Raw genomic sequence first — 21,766 nt, forward strand, 5'->3', positions numbered from 1 at the left:
CATTTTTGCTGAAAAATGCTCACTCATGAAAACCTTTTCACATATCAAAGCTCCGTGTCCCTCTTGATCAAATCATTCATTGTCTACCAGCCTTGTTTTTGGAACTGAAATCTTAAGTTTTATTGTGTATTTGCATTTTACCATGTTGTATTTACTACAAAGCAAAACCATTTTGAAATGAGCCTGATTTGTTTCCTTCAGTTCAAGTGTCAGACCTTGTAGCATTTTGGTCTAGCTCAACTGCATCCTCAGATACAGAAAAGGTGGCTCGGGATTCTATCTGTGTTCTGGTTCAAATTCCCACATCTCTGCTTCAAATACAGGCATTATGTTTTGAGGGGGTTATTTTTGTCTCCTTTGAAATATTTGTTACTGCACTTTTAAGGCAATTTATATTTTGTCATTATGTGCCATAATGGACATCTGCTGCAGTGGAGTGAAACAAGATCAGACATCAATCATTAATATTTTCTGGATTACAATCTGAAACTCGGAGATATCAAGAATGGTTCATTGATTTGAATATTTCAGTCCTGCAGCACTCAGGAAAGTTCATGCTAAAAATCTGACTAGAGGATCCCTTAGAACAAGAGTTTTGAAAATAAAATGAAAGAGAGAGAGTGTGTGTGTAAAATAGAGCATTGTGAATTCAGAACTAGGGAACTAAGGAAAGGGAGAGCTCATATAATTGGCATTGGAAGAATGTGGTGCGGGGGGCATGGTTGTTAGGGCCCTGGCTTGGGATGTGGGAGGCACCCAGGTTGAAAAGCCCCGGATTCCCTGATTCAGAGCATTTCCTTTCACATCACTCTAAAGCAAAGCAGGGACTTGAAATGGGTGCCCAGGTCAGTGCCCTATCCAGTAGGCTATAGAGTGTGTGAATCTCTCTCTCTCCTACCCTTCCCCCACCTCCTGACAGAAAGTTTGTCACAACTGCTACGTCTGCATGAAACTCTGTGACAAATTTTCATTTAGTTGAACATGTTCTGATGATCTCTATGCCCAATTATCTGAGCTCTCCTGAAAATCTGGCCATTTATTTAAGTGCCTAACTGGGAGCAGACATTTTTTTTCAAAACCTAGCTCTGTGAAGGCAGGTACTACCCATTTAAGAGACAGCCAGGAACTCACAACCCAAATAAGCCATTAAGGAGGCTCCCTGCTCCATCCTCGGTCTGACCTATTTGAATAGGAGGCTGAATAGGAGAGAGGGACTAGAGACCATCCAGGTTGTAAGGTAAGGTGATCTCTCTCTCTGGCTCTGAAAGACTAGTCTGACCATGTGCAAAGATTGTTTTTTGTTCATTACATTGGGGAATCTCTGAATCAGGGTCCTGAGGTAACTGGTTACTCCAATGTTCCTTCCATGAAGTTTTATCAAAGCATTTGGAGTAATTTGTTTTGGCTTCTCATTGCCTTGAATGCATTGATGCCCAGTTGGGGGCAGTAAAGTGGGGCTTACGTGCAGTGCCACACCTGGCCACAAGTGGGGGGTGTAGGCCCAGAATGATACAGGCCTCAGTTGAGGGTGCCGCCCCCTTCTGAAAATTATAGCCATAGTGGTCTCTGTAGAACAAAGATGGTATAAGTCAGTTGGGAAAGCTTGTACTTCTACAGCCAATGTTCTATCCTATCTGTGAGTAAAGAAAGAACATCATTCTCAAGGGTATATCTGGCACTCCACCCTCACCTCTCCTTGAATACTAAATTAAGTGGAAATGTTTACAAAAGAAAAATATGCTATGTTCCTTATTTAAATTTAACTGTCCCTTCTGAAAATGTTTCTGTTTTGCAAAGGAAAAACCAATTTTCACTGGTGAAAACTCTTTTGGTTATGGCAGTTACCAATACAGTATTTGGAAAAACTAAGCGGTATCAGTGTTACAGAATCACAAATTATGTAGCCAGAAAATTTCTCCTTTGTCCCAATTACCTCAGTTCTGAATCCCTCCATTACAGAGGACAAATCCAAGAGAGTTAAATCAATTTTTGCATACACTCACATACCGAAAAGTAAACTGTATTTTTAAACATTAGCTTCATGTTTACTACCAGTCAAGACTATTCTTATAGATCCTGGGTGAAATCCTGGTTCCTGAAGTCAATGGGAGTTTTGTCATAGACTTCAAGGAGGCCATGGTTTCACTCCAGCAATCCAGAAACAAAGCAAACAATGGTTCCATTTTTATCCTTGCAAAACCAAACCACAGCAGTTGAGCTTTTGCCAAAATGCAGCTGGGGGTGAGGAAGAAGGAAGGAGATATTTGGCAGGACTAAAAGAGGAAAGACACCCCCTGGAGTCCTGGCCAGCATAAGGGAAAGGAATGGCAATCCATCCTCTTCACTCAGCAGTCTGTTGATGCATATGTGGGGTTGGGCAGAATTGCATCCCTACAGCCTGTCTGGCCCATTAATGGAGGAGTTTATATTGCTTCTCATTGCACCCATGTTGGAGGAGTTTATATTGCTCCTTTTCAGCATGAACTGCCATTCACACCTATTTTCTTTGTCCCATCCACCTTCCCTAGGCATTTGGGTTTTCTCTGTTTCAATCACTTTCCTCTGAGTTTTAGCCAATACTCCTTTAAGAAGCTAGGAAGGACTTTTCCTCATTCATAAAATGATATCTAGTGGTGTGGGGTGGTTGCCTATCTCATCACATGCAAGATGTTTGTCTAGGGAGGGAGTAATGTATTATCATCATTTTTTGTTGCACCTTTACTGTAGGCATCTGGTGCATGTTAATTGAGGTAGCAGTAGGACTGGAGTTGCTGCTGTAATCCCAGGCACTGGCAGGGTAGCATCGTGCTGGGCCTTTGCTGTGCACTGCAAGTTAAAAGGAGAGTTTTAATGTCTGGTGTACAAATACATGAGAAGGGTAAGGGGGCATTTGGAACTGTCCTGATCCCTGGGTAAATTTTGCAGGAGGGGATTAGGAAACAATGGTAACCTCAGTGATGGATTACATTGAAAACCTACCACATGGACCACCTTGTTATTCCATTAGGAGCCTAACAAAATTGCTTTCCATATGTACAAGCTGCCCCTTGTTAAATTCATTTTTTATAACACAAGGATTGCTAAATCTACTTCATTCTAAAATCACTGTTGACAAAATCAGATTGTTTAAATTGCCTAGCTGCTTTATCATCCTGTGATAGGTTGAACAAATCACATCTAGTTACAAAATGGTATAAGGTATTGGCTGGTAGGTAAAACTGCACAGAGAACAAAAAAGAACAAAAAAAAAATCCCTGGAGGAAAGGAGCAAAGCTCTTCCAGGGAAACTAGAAGTAGCCAGTTCATCCTCAAAAGTCAGTTTGGCCAGGATGGAGGTATTGCCGGGACATCTGGGAGATGCACTGAGTCAGCACATCCTCCTGGACAGGACCTCCCCAACAGATACTCCTAGAGGGTGGGTGGTCCTTCCCTGGTGATGAATTTCCCCTTAGGGTACAGCCTTTCCCGGCAACAGTAAATCTAGGTCCACTTTTCTTCCAGATTCTCAGTTGATTAATGTTCAAACCCGCTGTCTTTGAATGATGGGCTTGTAGTGATCATCGCAGGAGATATGAAATGTCCAGGCAAGTGACATGTAAATTGCACATTATACAAATCAATATGGGGCGGAGAAGGAAAAAGTTAAATAAAACAATTGGCCCGTGACTGCATGGATTTACTGACCTCCCTCCATTTGTAATCAAAGGAATTTCCTTCTTTTTTTGAGTTGTTCATGGCTCGTCAAACCTCCAATAAGTAATATGATGATTCTGTATTTTTCTGTGTTCTCTTTTTACAATGAACTGAATTAAATGGAATACCCAGGAGATATGGAAAACTTCAAAGCCTGGTCCCAAATAATGTGCAGAATAGGTACAGTGTGAATACCAACAAAGCCTCAGCTTTATGTTCAAACAACCTTTTAAGAGACTTCCTACGAAAATAACCTTTTTTAATGAATCGAATTCATCTCAGAGGTTTGATACTGGAAAGAATAATTTAAAAGTCGATCCCAAATCTGACTAGCTCTCTTCTTCTGCACATTCTCTGCTGTGGCCTGCATAGCAGCCTGCCAAGTGAGAATAACTCAGAAAAAAAACCCAGAATGAATAGCCATGGAAACCAAAAGGGCCCTAATTAAGGATTTATCACTCAGTTTGGGGGGGGCGGGGGAGGAAATTGTTTTTGAATCAGGGCGCTGGTGTAGAATAAAGACGTTGCTCCCTCAGTCTAAATCCATATTGCACTTACATAAGATATAGCTATTTTAAAGGGAGCATAGAGGACATGAATATGCTGTTGGACTGTTGCACAACTGTGTTAGTACACTTTTACTCTTGCCCTAGTTTCTTAGAGGTCAAGAAGAGTTTAGGCTCCTGTGGCCAGAATCTCCCCTACAACATGGCCATTTGACCCTGCTCTGGTGGTGGAAAGGGGCTGTTAAACCAGCTTAGCTGACTAGCTAAGGATTCCCCCAGCATGGGAGGAGCCCCAAATTCAATAGTGTCCTCTCAGAGCCCCTGGCATAGGGGCCTTGGCCAGGCGAAAGGGGTATGGCTGGGGTGCACTTTTATTTCAGTGATTACCAAATGCCAGAACGACCCTTCTTAGGGTATGTCTATATTGCAATCTTCCCTCATTTCATGCCACACACCTGTTCCCAACCCCCTCTATAATCCACACTCAAAGTCCTCAATCATGCATCTAGGGGTGAATTGTACCCAAGATGGCATGCTTACCTGGGGGCACAGGACAGATATGTATTGAGCTGTGACCCACACTCCTAGCCACCCACTTTGCAGTGCGGAGGTAACAAAGGTTCAAGTACCTTGCCTCAAGCCAAAATAATCCACCACTGCCAATTCCACAATTCCCTGAATCTGTATCTTTCTGCCTTTACTACACTGCACTTCTATCTGCTCTCTTCCCATTCCCTCTGGAAATGACCTGGTGGTTTATATCTCCTTGCTCAGCATTTAACACCTCATTTCCCACATGGCCTGCTCCTGTTTCTGTACAGTTTGGTACAGCTGTGCCAAACAGCCATTGGCATACAGCAACTCATGAACAATTGCCTCAGAGATCTTCGTGGAAGATCGCAGACTGTTCGGGTTGAATAATTTCCCAAAAGGATCGGAAATATATCCTGATACCAGCGTTCAGGTCTCTTGTAGCATCATTGAGCATTGCTGCATAGAAGAGATTGAACAAGACTGAACCAATTACGTAGTCCTGCTTAATACCATTAGTGATAGGAAATTAGTCAGCCAGTAACCATCTACACTGACTCGTCCATGAAATGACCTCAGAATGCTGGTGAATTTTTCTGGACAACCAAACTTATGTAATAGTTGACAAAGTCAAGATCTACTGATTGTGTCAAATGCTTTAGCCAAGTCGATGAAGACACTGTAACAGTCCTGTTGCTGTTCTCTGTATTGAGGCTCCGATTGCACACGATTAATAATGTTCCATAGCAGACAATCAGGGAGTTCTCTGGCCAGAACCTTTCCAACAATGGAGGGTAACAAGATACCACAATAGTTGCCACAGTCAGACTTTTCACCTTCCTTCTTGTATATGGTGACAATGGTGGTATCTTTGAAGTCTTGCGGTACATCTTCAGTACTCCATAGACTGAGAAAGAGTACATGTAGGGTATGTCTACACTGCAATTAAAAACTAGCGGCTAACTTGTGCCAGCTGACTTGGGCTCGTGAGGCTTGGGCTAAGGAGATGTTTAATTAGATTCATAGAATCAGAGATTTTAAGGCCTGAAGGGACCATCATGATCATCTAGTGTGACCTCCTGCACATTGCAAGCCACAGAACCTTGCCCACCCACTCCTGTAATAGACCCCAAAACTCTGGCTGAGTCACTAAAGTCCTCAAATCATGATTTGAAGACTTCAAGTTACATCATTTACACAAGTTTAAACCTGTAAGTGACCCGTGCCCCATGCTCCAGAGCTAGGCAAAAAAAACCTGGGGTCTCTGCCAATCTGACCTGGGGGAAAAATCCTTCCCAACCCCAAATATGGAAGTCAGTCGGACCCTGAGCATTTCGGCAAGACCTAACAGCCAGACACCAAGAAAGATGTTGTGGTATAGATGTTCAGGCTTAGGCTACTGCCCGAGCTCTGGGACCTCCCACCTCACAGGGTCCTGGAACTCAGGCTCCAGCTGAAACCTGAACATGTACATCACAATTAAACAACTGCTTAGTGTGAACCTGAGTCAGCTGGCATGGGCCAGCTGCAGGTTTTTAGTTGCAGTGTAAACATACCCACAGTCACCTCAGCAAGGTCTCTCCCTCACACATGAATATTTCTGCAAGAATGCCATCAGATTCAGAGACCCTGCAGTTCTTCATGGCACTGATTGCAGTGCTGACTTTGTCAAGGGATGGGGCTGCAATCATGTTGGTTAGTTAGTGCTACAGTACAGGCCTGTGAGAAGTGTCTAGTGCTGGTGATCAATATAGTGACTCCACTATTATCATAATTGGTCACCAGCTAGCCTTGTTTAGGTGAAAAGGAGGCTGAGTGCATATGTTCTCCCTGTTGGTGCATAGCCTCTCCGCTGACAAGACCTTTGCAGTACCTCCAACTTGTACCAACTGGTAACTGGGCCCTCGCTTGCCCAGGCTAATTCTGCAAGGGATCTCAGAGCAGCATGGGGCCCCAGAGATGTAATGAGTAGGCCTACCCAATGTGTGGAATATATCCTGACATTCACTAACATGTGACTCCAGCTACCAGACTGGCAGCAAAGACCTCAATGGGTTCTATGGTCTTTGAGAGTGCTATACTCTACAACAGCATAGCAAGCAGATGCAGACATAGCAGTTGATTATGACCATAGAGGGCACATGAAATGATTCCATAGTGATGGCCATAGACTGCACCTAACATCTGCCAATGCATGCCACTGGAGTTCAGGAGAACGGGTGAGAAATGGTGGGTGGTGCGACACAAGCCATCAACATTAAAAACAACTCACGTGTGTTCCGATATTGGAGAGAAATCCTACAGTGATAGGCAAGTGGCAAAGCAGTAGGAGAGGTGATGCTGGTGGTTGTAGTTGCACACCTGCATGTAGGCAGTCCATGACATTGGTCACTTGGTGCTGTACCTTGAAGTAGCAGTACCATTCAGCAACATCCTTGGGTGTCTGAGCAGCTCTATTCAGGATTGCACTACTCACCCCACATGGGGAAGGCACTAGAAAAGGTGCCCTAAAAATTGCCTGCTTCCCTAGAACCTGACCAGACCACCATATCTGGAAGTTCATGCACCTATGCAGTCAGAAAATGAACAAACTTGCAATTACAATAGCTTTGTGGAAGCTAGGATGCTATGGGACAATTATAGCACCAACCAACCTGAGAGAGGCACAGCACTTGTTGCAAGAGACCTGGCCAGGTATAGGGTTGATGTTGCTGCACTGAGTGAAACCAGACTCTCCAATGAATGGCAACTTACCAAGATCAGTGCAGAGTGTACATTCTTCTGGTGAGGCCACCCATCTACAGAGCCACAACAATCAGATGTTGGTTTTGCCATTAGCAACTCCACTACTACCAAGCTCAAAAGTCTTCCAAAAGACATGAGTGATCATCCTATGTTTTATGCTCACACCATGACAAATGCCAACAATGAGAATGAAAAGTTCTACAATGACTTAGGCAAACTCATCATGTCTACCTTGGTGTCAGATAAACTGACCATCATGGGGGACTTTAATGCAAGGGTTGGAAGTAACGTGGTAACCTGGAAGCATGCCATCAGACAGCATGGGACTGGGGAAGAGAATAGCAATGAAACTCTGCTGCTCACTGCAATCACTGCAACTAGCAATCACAAATGCCCTTCCAGACAAAAATAAAACATCATGAATACACCCAAAATCCAAACAATAACATCTTAGTGACTACATCATCATCTGGCAGTGAGATCTACAGGATGTACAAATAACTGCAGCTATGCACAGTGCAGACTGCTAGAGAGACCATCACATGGTCTACTCCTACTGTTTATTGGCAATATGACCAGTGCATTGCAAGTCATCATCTAAAGCAATCAGACTGCTCAACGTAAACTGACTTGAAGATGAAACTTCACAAGCACAGCTCTGCAACAACATCACAGCAGCTCTGTCTGACCCTGCTGGCTTGACTACTAGTGCTAATGTAAAGAGTGAGTGGGTGACTGTATATCAAGCCCCTCTCACAAACTTGGGTACAGTAAAACAACATCACCAAGACTGGTTCAATGAGAATGACTCAAAAATCCCAAAGCTGCTCACTGAAAATCATGAGATGTACTGTCAAATTCTTGCATCACATGTCCCTGAAGGCAGTAAAAACATACAGGTTGCCACCTCCAATTTCACCCAGAGCTAACTATGACCTCTCTTAACCTGTCCACCTCGGACTTAGTGTAGAGGATTCATCAAATCCAGGAAGAAGTTAGGTGCCACCTGGAACAGCCTACTACAAGCAACATGCAGACTCGCATCATCAACAAGTCTCCACATATTCAGTCAGACAAAAAGTGTGGCTCCTGACAGAGCACTTGTGCATCAAACAAACTCTTGCATAAATTAGACTTCCAGTTCCTTGGCCTTCATCAAATCCACTGCCAAGTTAGCCCGGTTACTGTTGAATACCTCCTACCCCGATTTCTGAAGAAACACCCAGTATTCCACATGTCCCTCCTGAAATCATATACTAAAAATTCATTTCCTCACATGACCCAGCCACCTCCACTGCCAGTGCATGTACAAGGCCATGAGGAATATGTCATGAGATCTTGGAGTCTAATACATGAGATCTTGGAGTCTAAACACCAGCAGAGTAAACATTTATACCTGATTGACTAGGAAGGCTGTGGCCCTGAGGAGCATACGTGGGAGCTAGTAGAAAATGTTCATGTTCCCACCCTAATACAAGCCTTCCATGAGGCCGAGACCCAGCCGAGGCCCAGCTCCCAGAGGGGGGACAGGGGTGATATCAGGCCTCAAAAGTCTTGAACCCAGGTCTTGGGGAATTCTGGGAGTCATCACAGTGCAATTCTCCATGCTGGAACTCACAGAGAACAGCTGGGACCTGGATCCATGAAGCCCAGCTGGGGCACAAGCCCTGCCCCTACACTCTGATGGGGACAGCTCCAAGGGTCCTCACTGGGCTATGGTCCCTATTTAAGCCAGAGGAGGAAACAGGAAGTTGTCTGTAAAACTGGGCTTCATTCTGTGATGGACTGCTTGCCTGGCATTTACCGGTTCATGTTTTCTGATCCTGACCTGATATTCTGACTTGGCCTGACTCCTGGTATTTGACTCCTGAGCCCTGCCTTCTGGTTTGTCTCTTGATTCTGATCTCCTGGTATTCCAACCCACCCTGATTCCAGGTAATTGGCTCCTGCCCATGCCTGATGCTAACCCCTAAGGCAGGCCACTTTTGCCCTGACCCTTGCACCATGGTCCCAGTGTAAGTTAGACATTCTCTAGGTTGACCTAACTTTCACTAGCTGGAAACAGTCCATAAAGGACCATCTGCTAGCTGAGTACAGCTGGAGCAAAATATACTCTGGTCACTCTCCCACCCCACACCCACTGTGCCTCCTGCATGAGATGGCATTGAAGATGGCTATGCCAGCTTTGTACCTACTGAGGCCTCCATCACATCAAAGATATTCCCAGAAAGCTCCAAGGAGCCTCTAAGAGTGCATGGCCATCCCTCCCTGTCAATCTCGGAAGAAGGCCACGCCTCCTTGCTGTCTTGTTCCTAGAAAAAAGCAATCTGAAACAGGGGAAATTAGCTGTCTCTGGTGCCCAGGCCCTCTGAGCTGGAGTGGGCAGTGATCAGTCTCTGGGGCTCGAGCCCTAGGCAGAGTTGGGCCCCAAACAGTCTAGGGCTCTGGCCCTCAAGCAGGGCAGCACAGCAATCAGTCTAGAAGCCCAAGCCCTCAAGCATGGTGGGATACCAAACAGTCTAGGAGGGGCTCTGACCCTCAGGCAGGGTGGAGCAGTCTATGAGCCCAGACCTTCAAGCAGGGACGGGGCACCAAACAGTCTAGGCTCCAGCCCTCAGATAGGACAGAGCAGGGAATAGTCATGGGGCCCGGGCCCTGAGGCAGGGTGGGGCACCACACAGTGTAAGGCTCCAGCTCTCAGGCAGGGCAGAGCAATGAATAGTCTAGGGACCCAAGCCCTTAGGAAGGGTGGAGCACCAAACAATCTAAGGCTCCAGCTCTCAGACAGGGCAGAGCGATAAAGAGTCTAGTGACCTAGCTCTGGCAGATGGTAGACTAGCACAGGCCTCCTGTACTAAGGTGGGGAGGCTGCCACCCTACTCCACTGGGTCCCAGCCTAGAGCCCTAACAATTGTAGAGTGTTCTGCCACTAGGTCAGCAGGGAATCCAGCCACAACACACTGACTTGGATTCAGGCAGCAGTGCAGCCGAACTGGAGTCAGCTGTCCCTGGGCTCCTTCCTCCCCTCCCCTTTGGGGGTACCTGGATCCCGAGGTCATCCTCCATCTGCCCGGGGCACACTGCCAGTGGTAGTCCCAGCAGCTTCTCGGTGTCCGGGGGTGTCCAGTAGCTCTGGTACGTCTGGCAATTCCTCAGCGCAGCAGAGGTCCTCTTTGGGTTCCTGCTCCAGCAGCTTGTAGGGAGCATCTGTCTCCCACAGTGCCTCCGGCTCAACTGAGCTGCAGAGCCCGCTTTTTGTATTTCTTGTACCACACCCACACATCCGGTATAGTGGGCATGGCCTTCCTGGCCCCACCCACCAGGGGCAGGAGGTGGTTCCTCCCTGTCAATCTTGGAGGGACGTCATGACCCCTTGCTACAGATCTTAAATCACTTTTGAAAAATGGGATTTATCTCCTAAGTGACTTAGATGCTTTTGAAAATTTTACCCTTCATGCTTAGTACTTCTGCAGGAATATAACATCAAGTATTTATTTAGATAAAACTATTTATGTCATACTTTTGGCACATTGGTTACATTTGTTTAGCATTTCAAAAGTGCTTCAATTGTTCCTAAAAACACTGACATTGGGTGCTATTTCTTTAGTGTTAACATTTATTTTTATTTTTGGAGACAATACCCTCTGATTTTTGAACCATTTTGTGTCTGAAATCTATCTGGCATTACAAACATTCCTGTCCTATACAAAAAAAAAAAACACCTTGAAGAAATGGAATAGAAATCTCCTATCTTTTAGGAATACTTAAAATTTCCAGGATTATGTTTTAATGGCAGAAAAGTGTTACAAAATATTAAAAATAAGAATGTCTGTAACTCATTAAATTGGTGCAGGAGTTTTGTTCTTTTTTTAAACAAGATTATATCTGTAAAGCCATGTGATGTATAAACACAAAGCAATGATGTTGTATATTAATTTGCCATCCACAGGAGTTGAAATTGTTGTTGGCTGTTGAGTCCATATTGAAAGCCCTACCTAGCCAAAACTCGATGTGGGCTTTGCAACATGAAATGAGGGGTTATGAATAAAGCTGTATATTGCAACTGCCCAGTCTAGAATCTCCTGAGAACACAAGAGTCATTACCTGTAGGATACTGCACAGCCATTAGATGGTAATGGCTTTCAGTTGCACTCAGTATCAACCTGGGCTGCATTTAAGCTGGCACCCTACTGAAGAAAGGCTCCATAAGCCATTATCAATGCTCAGTCATTAACTCCCACTCATTCCTTCTTATTTCTTTTACAACCATCTCAGGTGAGAATTAACACAGCAGTTCACATGAGCCAGATTGAGTATTACCCAAGACAACTATGTTTTAAAGACTAAAGAGGAGCTGGTATCCAGATGATTAGCTTGGGACACAACAGTGGAGTTATAGAACAGCTACAGATTTAGGGTTTTTATATGCTGTACTCTCATAGAAATAGGATTGGGCTTTCAAGGCATCACCCTTCACTGTGGGCACTGCAGAGCTGCACTGACCCAGAGTTGCAATGGGTCTTGCACTTGAAGTAGAACCTCTTTGCAGTGTCCATTTGATGGTAGCTAGGCATGAAAAGGAAGAGTCCTTCACAAATAAATACTAGCCCTGAAATGCTGTGTCTAGATAGCAGTTGGACAAAATACAGGAAATACTGATATTCAATACAAAAATGAAGGGTTGGGGTGGAATTCTCAAAAGTACCTACCTGATTTAGAAGCACAAATTCCATCAAGAGCTAATAGGACTTGTGCTCCTATGTCACTTAGCTATTTTTGAAAATTCCATCCTTGTTTCCTGCTGATCAAGAGCCAGAGTTTGCTCTAGGTAGGCAGAGTCCTGAGCAAGGGGGATCAGAAGCTGCAGAACCCTGCTTTCTCCTTGTCTGAATTGGGTGGTAAATTTACTACTGGTCTATTCCTCCACCTACCTGGCACTGGCTCAACTACTCAGGCCTGCAATTAAATGGGGTGGAATCGAGGCTTCATCCATTCTCCAGCCTTCCCTACTTCATGGAAGTAGTAAATAGGAAAGTGTCCACACAACTCCTATGTACTTGGACTCAAGGTCCAGGTAACACATGCTGAGGACATAAGGGGAATTCAAGCCAGACTTTAGCTCCAATATTGCCCTTAGATTAATGTATTCCTGCTGAGTATAGAACAGAGTGTGTGTGAAGAAATACTCAATATTGGTTACACTCCACTTTATTATCAGTGGCTTACAATAGTTGTTTCAGGTAATTTGGTACAGCTCTATTTAAAAAAAAAAACCTTTTGTTTTTACTCAAATGCCTTTATATACATGAAAGTCTGAGATGTATAACCTTTCATAACACTTGAGCATTACATTTTTCTTAGTAATGGATTTCATCTTGTACCTGACAGTCTGCTCTTGAAACTTATAAGCATAAAATTAAAATACCAAACAACTTCCAAAATAGTACTTTGAATTAGTGGGTTTTACACAGCAGCTGAGAGGGGTTTGATAAGCATTTCCCCCTATAATTTCCAAGGTACCAATCTCAGATGATGTTCATCCCTCTTATCCCACATGCACTGTACTTTCTAACTCGCTAGGCTCTTTACCACATGCTGAAAAGAATTCAGAAAGGCACAAGGAAAATTATTTAAAAAATTCTCTAGTGCCAGTAGAAGAAAATTAACCACTGCAAATTGTGAAGGTCTTTTTTTGTTGGTTGTGGGGAAAAGGGGGGGGATTTGCGATGGTCAGGAAAGCATTGTAAAAATATGACAATATCACAAGAGACAAGGTGGAGTACTGTGATTTCCAATGAGCCACAATGTTTTTCATGTTACTTTTATGTGGCATTGTCCGAAAAAGAATATTTTTGGAAACAAGATGTCAGCATCAGTTGCCAGATCCTGCCACATTTAAGCATATATTTAGAGAAGACTGGCATATGTGTGCATACTGGCAGGGTGTAGGTATGTCGATTACATGCACTCTATTGCTTTGGGTTTTGACATAACACATTTGGTGGGATCGTCTCTATAAACATGAGAAGAACAGATGAAAAGCAAATAATAAAATAAATTTATTATTACATAGAGTTGTCAAAGTTAGAAATGGAAAAAACGTATTAGGTTAGCCATGTCTTCCTCCTTATCAATGCATTTCCCTAACGTATATTTTCTAGTGTTCAAATCTATTCTAAAGAACCACTAAGAACGAAGCTTCCACCATTTCCCTGGTAAAGGGAGACTTTTCCATCCACCCCTATTCTACAATTGACTCTCTCTATTTGTCCAAGTTCTTATAAGCACCCCATTGTACATATAAATATATATTTGTCTCTTTTTCTCTTGTCCTACATGCCAGCAGTGATTGGACTATATTCATTTTATCTGAATATTTTTTGTGGTATAACGTGATGTTTTGTGGGGAGGTTATTACAAAGGAGTGGGTTTTGTATTTTGCTCTGAACATATAATTCTGATTTTCATGAGCGACTTCCAGATCCTTGGGCCAATTGCTGAGAAACCTTTGTTTCTTTCACACACAAGTGTGAGGTTTTGAGGTTGACAGATCCATTGTTTCAGTGGAGCATAGCTGACATGAGTGGTGACGATAACCATGAAGATTGAGACAGTCATCCAAATAACTTGAGTCAGTTCCAGGCATGGTTTTGAATATGAGGATAAACCTTGATTTTGACATTGTATTCCATGGGCAGTTAGAGAACAGAGTAGGGACTAGAGTGATGTGCTCTTGTGGGCATATGTTGTTTAGGACACTCTTTTCTTCACAATTTTTCATCAACTGCATTCTGTTCTAAATGCATTTCAACTTTCTAAAGGTCAGTATTTCTATGCCTAGGTAAAGAGAACTATACAAGTAGGATCTGGAAGTTACAAATGTATGGATCATCCTGGCTAACTCTTAATCTGTCAGAAGGCAGAACATTCTTCTTGCCAGACACAGATGGAGAAAACCATCTTTGGTGGCCATGACAGTTTGGGTACCCAGAAACAGTGAACACTGAAGCTATGGATTGGTTTAGCCTATGTAGCTAGATACCCTCAATGCAGAATATGATTAGAAGAGGTGGTGAGTTCTTCAAAATGATTTCCTTTCCACACCAGTATCATCATCAGTCTCACCAAGATTTATCTTCAACTATCTGCCATTTATCCACTTGCTGATTTCAGTCAAGCCCTTGGATGTTTGATGCTTTTTGTATCTGATGTAAAGGTGATACAGAGATGGGTGTCATCTAATATTGCTGGCATTTTAGTCCATGCAGTTTATCTCTCCCCAATGGCTTTCAGGCAGATGCTGAACAAGGGAAGGGAGAACACAGAACTCAATTTATCCACCTGAGATGGATGAATGGATAAGTTGACCTTAGTTTGTGCTTCCAGAGGTCAAAGTAACCCAGACCTGATGTTTAGAATGCTAAGCCTCCCCTCCCTATGCCTGGCCAGCAATTTGCAATATGACTTTGGGGCAATTGCTTAAACTCCCTGTAATTCACTTTCTCCATCTGTAAAATGAGAATAACAATTAATTGTTTTATAGGGGTCTTGTGAGGCTAAATTTATGAATGCTAGAATGTTAATGTAAAGTGCTTTGAGATTTTTATATGGATTTGGTTCTTGGACAGATCCAGACTAACTTTCAGAATCTGAACACAGGGTTTAGTCAAATCCTAATCTTGATCCAGATCTTTAACATCATCTCCTTAGCCCATATCTAATTACCATAAATAATACTGACCCTAAATTTGGAAGGATTTCAATTTCTTTTTGGTAGCTGAACATATATACAGTACATATTTATAGTTCTAGACACTACTTACAGAAGCCCTTTAAACATTTTCTCATTGAAAAGACTTTGATTGAAAAAAAAAATCTTGACTACTTAAAAAGGCACATTCTCTTTCATTGGTATGACATCTTTTTAATATTATACAACTTCAATGTTTTTGAAAGTAAAGGTCAGCCTAGAAATTTAATACCTGACTAGAAAAGTTCTCTTCATCAGTTTTTCCTCCTTTGATCATTTAATTGCCTGTATTCTCATAAATATGCCTTAAAAAAGAACAAAATAGATCAGTCAAGCTCAATTTCATTTTTTGGCCAAGATCTGAGCAATTAAAAAGATCTGTGCTATTTATAATGTCTTCTGATTCCAACATTTGCCAGGTTAGAATGTCTGTATCCTTTTATTTCAGATAATGAGAAAGCTCCATGTGCAGTAGTGTACATCTGTTTGAATTAGACACATTATTTATTCTTGCCTATGTGCATGCTTATTCTTGCCTTGTTATTGCACACATTGGAAGGATCACGGAATGAAGTTTGATCTAGTATGCTGTAGTTAAGAAAATTAAGCATGTGTACTCCTGTATTAACTCTAATCTGTTTAAACGTCTCTCTGGCTGCATCATGCTATGCTATAGATAAGCTAAATCAAAGCAGGATCTGTTCATATTCATTTTCATCTTCAGTCATCAGGTAAAATAGCCACTTGTTCCATATGGTGTTAGTTCTAAAATGAAAAGGGTATTTTATATTAAAAAGCTGTGTGCATACTGCTTTCATAACAACTCTCACATAAGGAAAGAAAACATGAGCTTCATCAACAGCATTTTATGACCTTTTAATATACAGTGTGATGACATAGCCTTTAGATAGTAAGCCAGAATTTCCACTCTGATATAATTCAGAGGCAGGAGTTATACTTTCCGTATACAGTTATTTCATTTGATTACAGATATGCAGGACACATAACACCACTGAGGCCTGTGCTACAACCAGTGCATTTTCTTTTTACAACTGGCACCATAAACTTTCCTTTAAGAAATGTTTAGTAACAGTAATATTTGTAATGCTAAAACATAGTATTAATACTAATCTTAAACATTTCTCAAGCAATGAAACTAAATCTGCACTATCTATATGGTTTTTCTCTCTCAGGACTAAATATTTTCTTTGGAGGTTACGGCCTTGGCTACACTTGCGAGTTGCAGTGCTGTAAAGCCGCCCCCAGCGCTGTAACTCACTCCCCGTCCACACTGGCAAGGCATTTGCAGCGCTGTATCTCCGTGGTTGCAGCGCTGCATGTACTCCACCTCTCCGAGAGGAATAGCGAGTGCAGCGCTGCGGCGCCAGTGTGGCCACCCAATGCGCTGTGAATGGCCTCCAGAATTATTCGGCAGTATCCCACAATGCCTGTTCTAGCCACTCTGGTCATCAGTTCAAACTCGACTGCCCTGGCCTCAGGTAACCAACCATGTGACCGACCCTTTACATTCCCCGGGAATTTTTAAAAATCCCCTTCCTGTTTGCTCAGCCCGGCGTGGCGTGGAGTGCTATCAGCGAATCTTTCCAGGTAACCATGCCTCCACGCGCCAAGCGAGCCCCAGCATGGAGCAATGGCGAGTGGCTGGACCTCATCAGTGTTTGGGGGGAGGAAGCTGTCCAGTCCCAGCTGCGCTCCAGCCGTAGGAATTACGATACCTTCGGGAAGGTATCAAAGGACATGATGGAAAGGGGCCATGACCGGGACCCCCTGCAGTGCAGGATTAAAGTGAAGGAGCTGCGGAGTGCCTACCGCAAAGCCCGCGATGCAAACGGCCGCTCGGGTGCTCCCCCCGCGACCTGCCGATTCTACAAAGAGCTGGATGCGATACTTGGGGTTAACCCCACCTCCACTCCGAGCACCACCATGGACACTTCAGAGCCGGTGGGGGGGGGGAGGAGGAAGAGGAGGAGGAGGAGGAAAACGGGAGTGATGGTGGTGGGCCTGATGGAGACACCCTGGAATCCCTGCAGCCATGCAGCCAGGAGCTCTTCTCGAGCCAGGAGGAAGGTAGCCAGTTGCAGCGGCCGGTACTTGGTGGAGGACAAACAGAAGAGCAGGATCCCGGTAAGCAGTTTTTTTTTTCGGGAAGGGATTTTTTCGGTGCGGGCTCTTTGGGAGAGGAGGGTTAGGCATGCATGCCTAGATGCGGAATAGTGCATTGATGTGGTTTATCACATCGCGGTAATCGGCCTCGGTAATCTCCTCGAATGTCTCATCCAGAACGTGTGCAATGCGTTTGCGCAGGTTTATCGGGAGAGCCGCCGTGGTCCTTGTCCCAGCCAGGCTAACGTGTCCGCGCCACTGTGCCGCGAGCGGAGGGGGGACCATTGCTGCACACAGGCAAGCTGCATATGGGCCAGGGCGGAAGCCGCATTGCAGTAGAATACCCTCCCTTGCTTCCCAGGTCACCCTCAGCAGCGAGATATCATCCAGGACGAACTCCTGTGGAAAATGTTGGGACAGTGTTCAGTGTAGGTGCCCCCTGAAGCTGTTGGCTCTCCCCAAGGCACAGAAACCCAGAGGACAGTGCAGCCCTGAAACAATCAGTCCCCCTTACTCACCATTGTGAGGCTCCTGTGGGATATGTGTGCTCTGTTTCGGACGGGAAAATTATGCTATTGTGTAGACCCTGTGTGTTTTCTACTCCTTAAGTGTGGGGGGGATCATTACTCTGTCTGGTATGAACAATGCTGCCTCTGTTAAATGTTGCATTTTGCCTATACAGCTGCATCAACCTTGAGACCTCAGCCGTCCCTCTTATCGCCTGCTCAGAGACTGCAAAGACTCAGGAAGAGACCGCGAAAAAGCAAAGAAGACATGCTGCAAGAAGTGATGCGGCAATCTATTAAAGAGAATGAGAAAGCACAGGACTGGAGGGAGAGAGAAAGCAGGATGTGCCAGGAAAACGCAGCGCACCGGCGGCAAAGCACCGCGCACCAGCAGCAAAGCACTGATAGGCTCATAAGCATCCTGGAGCGCCAAGCAGATGCTATCCAGGAGCTGGTAGCCATGCAGAAAGAGGAGCAGTACCGCAAACGCCACCCCCCCCCTACAGCCCTTGTCCCAAAACTCTTTCCGTTGTGCCCCACTGTCACCTCCAACCCACTTTCCCCAACTTCCATGTTCTTCACGCCACCCGCTGCCTCCAACACCAGTATCTTCACCACCCAGCCCTGAAAACCACGACCCTTACCCTCTGCACTCAACCCCCATCACCATGCAGTATAGCTATCCTGAAGTGCAGCACTCACTGCACAGCACACCAGACAGGACATATGCGAATCTGTGATTGTACTGTTCCCCACTCCACCCCCTTGTTTCTTTTCAATAAATATTTTTTTTTTCTTTTCAATAAATTATTTTTTTTTCTTTTCAATAAATGGATTCTTTGGCTTTGAAAACATTCTTTATTATTGCATAAAGTAAAAGACTCCTTAGCCCAGGAACTAAACAGGCACTGCAAGTCTGCTTGTCTGCTAAGCAGACACTGATTCCTAAAGATTGGAACTACTGCACTTCACTCCTGTGCAGGGCACCAGATATCACTGCTGGTTTTCAGCCTCAAATTGCTCCCTCAAGGCATCCCTAATCCTTGCAGCCCCGCACTGGCCTCCTGTAATAGCCCTGCTCTCTGGCTGTGCAAATTCAGCCTCCAGATGTTGAACCTCGGAGGTCCATGCCTGAGTGAAGCTTTCACCCTTCCCTTCACAAATATTATGGAGGGCACAGCAGGCAGATATAACTGCGGGAATGCTGTTTTCAGCCAAGTCCAGCTTCCCATACAGAGATCGCCAGCGGCCCTTTAAACGGCCAAAGGCACACTCCCCAGTCATTCGGCACCGGCTCAGCCTGTAGTTGAACCGTTCCTTGCTGCTGTCAAGTGTCCCTGTGTAGGGTTTCATGAGCCACAGCATTAACGGGTAAGCGGGATCTCCAAGGATCACAATGGGCATTTCAACTTCCCCTACCATGATCTTCCGCTCTGGGAAAAAAGTCCCGGCCTGCATCTTCCTGAACAGCCAAGTGTTCCGAAAGATGCGTGCGTCATGCACCTTTCCGGGCCAGCCTGTGTTAATGTCAATGAAACGCCCACGGTGATCCACAAGCGCCTGGAGAACCATAGAGAAATACCCCTTCCGATTAACGTACTCGGATCCTAGGTGGGGTGGTGCCAGAATAGGAATGTGCATCCCATCTATCGCCCCTCCACAGTTAGGGAACCCCATTTGTGCAAAGCCATCCACTATTTCCTGCACGTTACCCAGAGTCACGGTTCTTCTGAGTAGGATGCGATTAATGGCCTTGCAAACTTGCATCAACACGATTCCAACGGTCGACTTTCCCACTCCAAACTGGTTTGCGACCGACCGGTAGCTGTCTGGAGTTGCCAGCTTCCAGATTGCAATAGCCACCCGCTTCTCCACTGGCAGGGCAGCTCTCAATCTCGTGTCCTTGCGCCGCAGGGTGGGGGCGAGCTCCTCACACAGTCCCATGAAAGTGGCTTTTCTCATCCGAAAGTTCTGCAGCCACTGCTCGTCATCCCAGACTTCCATGACGATGTGATCCCACCACTCAGTGCTTGTTTCCCGAGCCCAAAAGCGGCATTCCACGGTGCTGAGCATGTCCGTGAATGCCACAAGCAATTTCGTATCGTACGCGTTACGCGGCTCGATAGCATCGTCGGACTCCTCACCCTCACTCTCACTGTCACTTTGGATCTTAAGGAATAGTTCGACAGCCAAACGTGACGTGCTGGCGAGACTCGTCAGCATACGCCTCAGCAGTTCGGACTCCATTTCCCGCAGACAGATCGCGCTGCACTCTGAAACCGTTGAAAGATGGCGCCAAAGGTGGATGGAAACAAAGGGATTTCTGGGATGCGAAGCGATGCATCACGGGGCATTGGGACAGGACCCAGAATCCCCCGCACCCACGCCCCCTTCCCACAACCCACGGCGCCAGAATGGGAAAAGGTGCTCTGTGGGATAGCTGCCCATAATGCACCGCTCCCAACAGCGCTGCAATTGCCGCAAATGTGGCCACGACAGTGCGCTGGGCAGCTGTCAGTGTGGACAGAGTGCAGCGCTTTCCCTACTCAGCTGCACGAAGTCAGGTTTAACTCACAGCGCTGTACATCGGCAAGTGTAGTCAAGGCCTACTTCTGCAAACTCATAGGCATGCAGGTAACTTTACATATGGGAGCAGCCAATGGGTTAGTAGTTCAAGCCAATGGGACTAGTAAAGTTACTCATATTCATAAGGGTTTGCGGGATCAGGGCCATCATGCTATTATACATTGTGAATACTTCTCTTAATGTTATTATCCATTCTGTGTTTTCCATACATTGTACATTCATGTATGCATTTCATCATTGAACTGTCTGTATCTTCCTTTTGAAAAGAGTGTTCTTCTGTATATTGTCCTCTAGATGAGAATTCTAGAGGAACAGCCATCAGAATTCTTTATATTTGATTGGCATGGTGTATTTACCCTATGCATTGTAAATACATAAAACTTTAATACCTTGTCTGATTCAAACTGAATTGGCTGACAAGTGGTTCCTAGGTGATTGATTGTAAGTAATTTAATATATTTCTAATTTCTTTTATAGCTTGATCTTATTGTTCTGACTCCAGTGCTTTGGTGTCAAACCTGTGAGCAGAAAGGGCATTTTGGGTACAGCTGTGCAAACTTCAATCGTTTTGGCTCACTAGGGATTATGCCAACTTTTGTCATGGTTTCAATTTGGCTGGATTCACACTCTGTAAATTTCAAATTCAAATGAACACTGAACATTCCTCTAATTCAGGGTTTATGGGCAGGAGACAGAAAATGTTGCAGAACTAGTTTTTCCTCACAAAACAATTGAACATTTGTATGCTTTTTGCTCATAACAACAGGGCCCCTGTTTAAATTTAGGCATCAGTGAGTCACTTTAATAAATAACCTGTTTGTAAATATAGGTTCTATGCCTGATGGGAAAGGGGGGGTAGATAACATTAATAACGGTCAGTTTCCTTTCAGTTTTGCGTGTTGGCAAAATAATTGTCAGTTCCTCAGCATCCCCCATGAGCATACCAAGGTGGAGTTGAAGTAGTTAGTCAATAAGAAACATTCAAGGGCAATGTAAATGGACTACAAGGTTTTTCATCACACTTCATAGTTTTAAACTGTGCTGTTTATACCAACTAAAGAATTGTTTGCAGGGAAAAAAAGCAGAGGACAGCTGAAGACATATGACACAATTTTCCCAAAATGGTTATCTTAGCTCTATATATTTAATTTGTAATAAGATTAGTTTCTATTTTATAGCGCTGCATTTGAATTAAGGTAATTTCATTACTTATTTTTGTATAATTGAAAATGATTCCATAAAATTGAATAATACTAATTAATAAATACGTACGTGTATTGGTTATATCTCAAATAGTTATATAACAAAAGGAGCAACACAATTAC

Source organism: Emys orbicularis, chromosome 2 (genome assembly GCF_028017835.1).
Source record: "Emys orbicularis isolate rEmyOrb1 chromosome 2, rEmyOrb1.hap1, whole genome shotgun sequence".
Lineage (NCBI taxonomy): Eukaryota > Metazoa > Chordata > Testudines > Emydidae > Emys > Emys orbicularis.